Source organism: Platichthys flesus, chromosome 14 (genome assembly GCF_949316205.1).
Source record: "Platichthys flesus chromosome 14, fPlaFle2.1, whole genome shotgun sequence".
NCBI lineage: Eukaryota > Metazoa > Chordata > Actinopteri > Pleuronectiformes > Pleuronectidae > Platichthys > Platichthys flesus.
Window position 1 is genome coordinate 3,023,709 of NC_084958.1, and position 9,627 is coordinate 3,033,335.

Here is a 9,627-nt window from a genome sequence, read left to right on the forward strand (position 1 = left end):
CAGAAACCCAAATGCACATCATAACACATATAATTAACAAATAAATACAAAGATCCCTTCCCTCATCCTTATAATTTGAAGGCGTCTGACCCATGAAATATGTAAATTTTATTGATACATAAAGTGCACTTAGGTGACCTTTACAAGGGGCTGTCAGCTAGTTTCTCAGTGTCTTCCATGTCAGGAATCTTGCATTGTCTTATTATGTCCTGCATTGCCGTCAGATTATTGAGGACAGTATTGGTACTGTGTTTGCCAATTAATACAGTGCACAGTGAGCGGAAGATTTTGAGTGCTGGTGCCAACGAGGTAGTGTTTTGCAACCTGGCAATGCAAATGTTGCAAAATTCTTTAAACCTTTGTCCGTTGTTTTTCTCCCAATTGCCTGAGAGACATCTTTGAGCACGTGTGCCGAGCATATGTCTAGCATTGTACACATGCTGATATCCTTCCAAGTCTTCGGTTTGAAACAAATGGCAAAAGCCTTGTCCAGGTAGCTGACAATGCTCTCCCTGTTGAATGATAGAAGGACACTTTGGAGTAGGGCCCAGCTGTAATCTGCTTGGAGCAGCTGCTACGAGCTCCGATTGTAGCTGCTGTAGCTTGAAGTTAGCTACGGATGCTTGGAGCAGCTGCTACGAGCTCCTGTTGTAGCTGCTGTAGCTTGAAGTTAGCTACGGATGCTTGGAGCAGCTGCTACGAGCTCCGGTTGTAGCTGCTGTAGCTTGAAGTTAGCTACGGATGCTTGGAGCAGCTGCTACGAGCTCCGGTTGTAGCTGCTGTAGCTTGAAGTTAGCTACGGATGCTTGTAGTAGCTGCTACGAGCTCTGGCCATAGCTGCTGGAGCTTGAAGTTAGCTACGGATGCTTGTAGTAGCTGCTACGAGCTCCGGCCGTAGCTAACTTCCAGCCCAGTGCTGCCATGGGAAAAAATCAGCGGCACAGTACTAACAGGAGGACACGTGAGCGGAGGGGGGGAAAGAGCGTGGAGAGCACAACACTCACAAACCTAACTTCTAGCTACAGCTGCTGCTACGGGCGCTCGTTCAAGATACCGGAGGATGTTGTTGTCATAATGTGCGGGACTAGAATGATTATTCATTACCAGCCCTAGTTAGGGATAATGTATCCTTGTATCTTTGTATGCATGACAGTAGTACAAACATGAATAACATTGCTGCTTTTGGTGTTCAGGCAAGCACATCTGTTCACGGTGCTAGGCTACATCACGTAGCATGCCAGACGGACCCACCAAAGATGCGCACACATGGAACGCAGCTTTCTATGAAAACACTGCGACCTCACTACAAAAGTAAAGGTTTATTTACCCTCAGTTACTTTGTCATGTCATTGATTGTGTCTCTGTGTTAAAGTTGTAACAGCATCTCATTTGTTGTGACACCATGGATACTGAATGTCTGTTTTATCATAGGCTCACAGAAAACTGTGCTGCACTGATGTCGGTGTTGGGACCTCAGCTGTAAGAGGCCTCGCTTGGAGGAGGGAGAGGACAACCCAAGTTGTTCAAGTATGGACTTCGGAGAGCCACAGGATGCTACCTATGATCCTGATGACTCGATCAGTCTTGACTGAGTCAGCAGATGTGACGTGAGTGACTCAATATTTAATCTAAACATTTTAATAATCAGATGGATTACCATCCTACACTTTTTTAGCTGTTGCAGCCTTTTGGTGAAATCTATGTCTTTCTAATAGAATGGAATCTTCCAACCCTGTTCATAAGACACCCACATATATTGTCTATGAAAACTGCCCCCTGGAGCTGTTTGTGGTGTGTCCTGTGTGTCGGCGGGGGACAGATGTAGTATATAAGAAGAACGAGTGCACAGCAAAGCCAGTGAAAGCAGATGCAGCCTTCCGTGATTCTCACAGGCTCTATTTAAAATCCAAATAATGTACAAACAGTATGTGAAACATAAATAACATATCAATTAACTGCTGTCTTTAAATGGTCTTCAATATTTAAGGACCATTTATTTATCGTCTTTACAAAAAAGTGCAAAATGTCCAACTTTTTCCCCCAATTTGTATTACAGATTACGTGGATAACTTGTTGGACCTCATCTTTCACAAGGTTTTTCAGGACCCGGCCCCATATGTGAATGAGGTGCTGAAGATCTCAAAACCTGAGGATCTCTCTGCCAAGTATGAGAAACCTGACAAGCAGGAAGTTATAGCCAGCTATGTGAGCATCAGGGAACACTCAGCGTATCTGGAGCACCGAGCAGGAGGGCAGGACCACCCTGATTCTCCGAGACAGATGGCCTCAACACCAGCTCACAAAGCTTCTGTACGCCAAATACCTGTAATGGCTGAGCAAAGTTCATATTGTATTTAGAGAGTAAAAGGTGACACACAAATATAAAGTGTGTCCTTTGTATACAGTTTGGCTACTGATGGCACAAAGTGTATTTTTGTAATCAATGTTTTTATTATACTTGGTATCTTTTGTATTTATTACCTCTGTCCCAGCCATTACATTTAATAACTATGATTAAAAAGCTCTGTGGCAATCTTTCTGACAATAAAAGTTTATAGAAACAGTTGTGTGCTTTTAATTTTTGATATGTAACATGTCAACAATTGACACGTGTAAGATGAGCAGTTAGCAAAATAATACAGAGGGAAGAGTAATTTATGTATTTTATTCCTCAGTCATATTTGTATTGCAGAAATGACTATCTCATGCATAAAAAAAAAGAAAATTACTGCTCTATTCCTCTTTGACATAAAGGCCCATAATTTGCCCTATAGATGTTGAATGCATTCTGTAGTGAGAACACATTCAAACACATAGGCTAATTAATGGAGGTAAAAACGTTATGTCCTACACCTCCATGAGAGGGGGGAGGGATGAAAGGGGTCGATCTGAGGAGGGCTGTTTTAGACAGAGTAAAAAGGTGCTGTTTTAAATTATCCTTGTGGTATTTTTACCAAAAAATGTTACAGATATTTCATTAAGACCCCAAGGAACCATATCAACTCTGGTGAAATGGGCATAATATGTCCCCTTTAAGGTGTGGGTCAGGTTTGAACCCCAAAGCAGACACAGACGGGTAATTGTCGAAGCAAGAACAGATTTTATTGAAGAGGTGGCTGGTGCAGGTTGGAGTGGCCGGGTGCTGGCTGGCTGAGTGATCCTGGACGAGACCAAGATGAGACGCAGACCTGAGAGTTACACAGAGATTCTCTGAAGGAGGAAAGAACACGTTAGAAGGCATCCAAAAGGCAGTGCGGTTGAGAGCTTCAGCGACACACGTGCTACCATCGGATAAGGAATAATCCGGCACGGAAGTGTTGGAAAGACCAGGCCTTTATGGAGTGGATGATGAGTAGAAATTGAGAGCAGGTGCGTCTCATCTGTAGCAGCCAGAGCCAGCCACGCCCCCTGCCACAACCAACCTGCACAAGGAGAAGAAGGGAAGGGGGAGCCACACAACAAAACCACAAACAACACACACAATCCTCACAGGAAGTGCTGTATGTACCCAGGCATCTTGTGAAAGTTGAAGTCACATTCCTTTATGATGTTTTGACTGAGGTACATTTCCATGAATACATCATCATGAATTATTTTCCCTTTTCTTAACTCAGAACTTATCACCTTGAGAAAACTTTTGTTCAGACTTCTAGTTATATTTCCCGAAATCGGTTCTGCAATGGGTGTATTTTTAGCTTGCTGTAGAAGCGTTGGCTCAGTCCTTTACAAGCAGCTGTTGCAATTCTCCCTCTTCTTGTATTTGCTGCTGGTCTGAATCTTTTTTCACTTGTTTTGTGTGCCATTTTTCCTCTTTGTAGCAAAGATATCTTGACCAGAGTGTCTCCCACTGGCTCCCTCATCCTTTTAAATAAGTACTTTGCACTACAGGAACTGAATGTACAAACTGCAGTAATATTTAAATACGGACTATTAATTTTATGGCTGCTATAGCTAACCCTGGCTCTTGAAGGCAAGGGTAGACAGGGACTTTTCTTTCAGAAACTGTTGTAAAACACATTGGTCCATGGTTGCCTCAGTTTTGTTGTACCAGGCAATGGAGCAATTATTTTCCTTTTATTCAATGTAATTGTGAACCTTTTCGAAACACCTGGCAATTTTCTCCATTGTTTTTTGTTCCACTTCTTTCGATTATTAGAATGGGCTCCTCTATGCGAAGACATTTTCTGTTCATCGTCCTCTCCTGACACCTGTTCCTCTCCTGTTATTTTTTCCCTTATTGCCTGAGCTTTATTCATCTCTGATGAATTTTCCTGCTGTTTACAAATCAAGTCCCTGCCTCCATTTTGATATCTGGTCCATATGACCCACAGCCAATGACGGTTTTTCTTAAGATCTTGGCCAAATAGTTTGACAGAGAGTTCAGACCAAATTTCTGAGGAATAATCTGTATCTCTGCTTGTAATGTTGATGCTCATCAATGTTCTGACCAGAGCATCCATTCCACCAGCCATTTCCCATAGGTCTGTCCTTTGAGCTCTGTTTCCTTTTTTTACACTTCCCATTTTGTTCACATAGTCTCTCACCTAGGGTAAAAGGAACAGTTAAAGCTACAAACTTTTGGCAAGATAAAGTAAGTTTTGTAGTAAACTTGACAAAAAGATGGCCCAAAACATATAGCTAAACTTGGCACAACAAACAGTTATTAAACATAGGAATAAATAACTAAGAAAACATGCTTAATGACAGGTTAGGTAACAACATGTGTCTTTGTCAATGTATGCTATTTAATTTTGATATACATATAGAAAAAAAGGCAATGCCCCCACATATCAATGGCTAACAATACTATTTGTACTTGTCTCAGACTTTACTGGATTTGAACATCTCCTAAATAAAACTGTTCGTACATGGCACGCTTCATCCTGACTACTTTATTCTGCTGTTTGAGTCTTGTCACCGGTACAAATAGTCATTCCGAAAAGATATATAAATGCATTCGTTTGGTGCTGAAATTCATTAACATTTCAGTTATTCTAGAGCTATTTCAAATAAAACTTCTGAGTTTGAAGAGGTAAAAAAACATAACTCAATGACCTTTGTTAATAACTACAATGACAACAAAACAAAAGATTACTTACATGTAACCATGGAAAAGGACTGGAGGCCAATTTTCAAAGTTATCCAAATGCATCAAAAAGTATGGAAAATATAGTTCACCCTCCTAGTTGTGTCGCAGTAAAGACTGGAATAAGATCCATGCAGGTACTGCTTAATTGAAAGCTGCTCCTTATTGGCTAGTGACCCTAAGCACCCCTCATTTGATTGGTTTAGAAGCAATGGACATGAGGCATGCATGAGGCAGCAATGAGATCTGTTAGTATGATAATTCAACTAAATTCTAATCCCCAGTATAATACAAATTCACTTTGTATTTTTAGCATAGCCAGCAAGACTTCCTGGACATGTGACATGATTTTGGTGAGAATATACAGTATGAGACCGAAGTTATTGAATAATATTCATTACAAATATTTTCCAAAATTATTCAAAAACCCTTTCCCCCAAAGTTAGTACTGTAGCATAGTCAACCAGACTCCCTGAATCTGTGACGTGATTTTGGTGACAATATAGACTTTAAGACCGAAGTTATTAAATAATATTCCTAAAAAATATTTCCCAAAATTAAACAAACTTAGTGCTGTAGAATAGCCAGCAGGAGACCCCGAATCTGTGACTTAATTTGTGTGACAATAAACAGTATGAGACTGAAGTTATTGAATAATATCAAATATCAAATATTTCCCAAAATTATACTAAATCATTTATTCCCCAAACTTTGTACCTTAGCATTGTCAGCAGGACTTGCTTGACCTATGACATGATTTTGGAGATAATATACAGTATTACAGTGATGTTATTGAATATCTCTTTTCGGTGTTGCACTTTGTAGACGGTCCCTGCGCACTTGTTTCTCAGCAAGCTGTACGTAGAGACCAATGTTATGTGTCCATCACGGAGGATGACTCTTATTGATGAAAACTGGCCTGTAGCCCGTTGTCCACATTACTACGGTGTGAATTATACAGCGTTTGTGCTTTAACAACGTTTCGCTTATGACTTATTGAGCCGGGACGTCAGAATCTGTGAATATCTTGCCAACTTTACTGAATTATCCGTAAAAAGCTAATAGACATACAGCATCGAGTAGAGAATCTGCGTAAGGGGAAATCATGCCATTTCTAAGCACTGACAGCATACTGTGCAGAACAGAGAGTGTGATCGGCTGTCTACGGTCTGGAAGGTGCGGAGACACTTTTTAGATGCCTTTTTAAGTAGTAGTCTAACAGCCGGATTTGAAAATAAACTGGGGAAAGAAGGGTTGTGACATCTGGCGTTGAACTGTATTCCTGCTACTTCTCCTTGAATGTAGTTGGTTTAAAGTGCCAGACGTCCATACAATAACAGATGAATGCACAAACTTTGTTTATGTGAACAGGTTTAGGCGGTACATGAACGGAGATACAGAACAAAGCGACATTTTTTGGGTAGACGTTGCTTAACCTTTCCTAATGTAGAACCTGGCCAATACTAGGTTTTAAAACAGGGTCTCAATATTTAATAGAGAGCAAGAACGTGGACGTGCTGTTATTATGAGGTTGTTTGTGATGGCAGACCACGTGATACTTCTCATGAATGGCATGATGATCTTACATGAGGAACGCCCCTTGTGGATTATATTAACTACAGTTTGGTTGTTGCAAACCCTGTCTCCAGATATGACATGCTACGGCAATGGGGTAAATTTCAAATAGAGCTGACCACAAGTTTTGTACCACCAAACTACCACCAAAAGTTAGGTGTACCGCAAAGTGAAATTTGGATTTCCATCGGATGCCAAGCAGATGCCACTGCGAGGGATGTATCAGGATGATTATGAAACTGTCGGTAAAGTCTGCTTTGGAAAGGCTCCTTGACCTGCAAGCTTTATTAATTTGCATTGCATTGTTGACTGTGGCGTAATTGAGAGAAAAGGGCTCTTGTGGAATGGATCTTTTTTTCCCCAGAATATTTTCTTGTGCCTACGCCTATGGGGTTTGATTGAAATACGGAGAATGGAGATGACTGAAAGGGACCGATGATGTAGTCCTTTTTTACTTCTTTCTTGAGCAACTGAGAAAACTATTTCTGTTTCATTTACGGCGGAATGGAGATTTTTTGCCACTTATGTAACTGTGGGAGAGGAGAGGACAACCACTCGGAAGCCCTGAGTAGGTCCCGTGATTAAATAGTTTACGAATACAGATTCGGGGTTCGTAGACAATTTTGCTGCTAGATATTGGACGTTTATAGGTGTGGAGGGATGAGTGTTCAGAAGAGCTTTGAACCACGACTTTTCTGTGGCTGAGGTTAGTTCAGGAATGGGTTCGGCCGCTGGGACAGATGGCCTGGGATGATCGTCTTGGTAGATGCTTCAATACGGAGAAATGGGCAGTTGGGGTATATACGCAAAGTCATGTTGAATTTATGTCAAATTGTTTTTTTGTTGAATTGATGCACCTGGTGATCTAGACTGTCGATGTGCTGAGAAGAGGATTGAAAGGGGATCTTGGTTTGGAACAAGACACTGAAGGACAGAAGGTATATGTCACAGGAATTACATTAAAATCACTTGAGCTCCTCCAGAGACCATAATGAGTAGTTTTGTGTCTAATTCAGACCAGTTGAGACATGGATTGTAGAGATGAGCCGGATACTCGGCTGAAACGAGTATCCGGTACGGATAAAGCACTTTTGCCGAGCACGAGTATTATACGAGTAATATGAGTCATTATCTGTGCTCGGACTGAATGAAAATCCTCACACAGCGTCACAGCGCTCCTCCCCTTCACACACCGCTCTGCTCACTCACTCACAGAACAGCTCTCTGTCTCTGTCTCTCAGCTTGAAGTTTGTTTTTATTTCAGTTTGTACTTACTTATTAACCAGTAGAGTTCTGTTAAACGTGGGTTCGTTCAGACGTGGTGCTGGTAAAAAGCGACTCGCGTTGCGTCTCTGCCTGTCGGAGATTTTTTTTTTTTTACTTCACGCATTTAAGTGTCTGACTACTCTCTAGCGTCTGGCTACGCTCTCTCACTCTCTCTCTCTCTCTCTCTCTCTCCCTCTCTCTGCCAGTCGTTGGAGTTTTTTTGTTTTTTTTTTAAACCGTCAGTTGGCTCTAACCAGTATTATTTTACTTCACGCACTGAGTGTCTGACACATTCTCGGTAGTAGTGGTATAAAAAATATTACAAATTAAGCTACACACACACACTCCCCCTCTCTCTCTATGTCTCTCTCTTAAGGCCTAATCATAGTCCTGCGACTGCAACCGCGGAAGGCCACGCAGCTGCATCGACGGATCCGTTTTGGTTTATGCTTCCTAAACGTGTTGCGCGTGTTGCAACGCAATTCACCGCCAGAACACTAGGCGGAGTAACCTTTTTTTCGAAAACAAAACACACAAAGAAGAGACGTCTCCTTCTTCGTCGAATGTTTATTTACTTTCGCCACTCCGGCTCCTCATAGCCTATTTCTGGCGGACAAATCGGCCAGTCAGTGGCGGGTTATACAAGTGGTCATACTTTCGGATCTCTTCTGCCAAGGGCTCATCTATTTGGTCCATATTCGTTCTTCTAAATCTTCCGTGATTTCCGCGTATTGTGGGTCATGAAACCGGAAACTAGACTCCGGACGGGATGTAGTAAGCCGACCAATCACAAGCCTTGCGGGCTGCGTGAGGCTCGCGTCGTTTTGTCGTATAGTTAGAAAAATTGGCGGACGCACGTGCACGTGCATGCGTGCGTCCGTGCAACACAAGTATAATTTGGCCTTTACTCACTCAAACACACACTCACACACACACACACACACACACACACTCCCAGGTTAAATCACACCCACTTCCGGGTTAGGCCCCGCCCACTCCGAGTACGGATACGGATACAGATAATTCATATGGTTAACAGATACAGATACAGATAATGCTGTACTCGCTCATCCCTAATGGATTGTACTGCGCTACATACAGTGCGGCTTCGCTAGAGAAGGCTTTGCGGTAATTGTTAAATGTTTCTTCCATATCTTAAATTTAAGTCACTGATTAACATCAGGTAAGCACCCTTGTTAGAATGAAGTGCAGTTTGCTAGCTCGCAAAGCTGAGAAGTAGGCAGGGCAGTAGCTGGCATGATGCCGTGATCGTGTAGCTGGGCGATGAGAAAGTCAGCCTCCTCTGTGAGGGATTTTTTTGCGTTCGGCTAGGCCAGGGGGAGGCAACCTTTCGTTAAGGTTGTTGTTATGTTGGATCCTGATTGTCAGGTCTTAACAAAAAGAGAATTTTAATTGAATAAATAAACAAAGGCAGGCTATGGCGGCAGGGTGCTGGCTGGCTCGGATATCCACGGGAAAACAAAGATGATGACGAGCGGCATACAGGAAGTCTGGGTACAGGGAGGAAAAATACACGGATTAGTAATTCTCAAATCAAAGGACAGGAGGAGAATCATGTGAGCGTGCTCTACCGTACACGCTGCCAGAATAATCTGGCAGCGTGGTGGTTAAGACCAGGCTTTTATTGAGAGTTGATCTGATGAATGAGAGCAGGTGTGCCTTGTCAGCTGCAGTGGGGA

General features: G+C 42.2%; 1 long non-coding RNA gene across 1 annotated transcript; it reads left to right on the top strand.

The window, feature by feature from the left end:
* Nucleotides 1–1,017: 1,017 nt before the first annotated feature.
* On the top strand, nt 1,018–1,581 carry LOC133967915 (uncharacterized). The gene is made up of 3 exons (XR_009924074.1): nt 1,018–1,076; nt 1,194–1,317; nt 1,432–1,581. It is a non-coding gene; the product is annotated as an uncharacterized LOC133967915 (long non-coding RNA).
* The last annotated feature ends 8,046 nt before the right edge of the window (nt 1,582–9,627 follow it).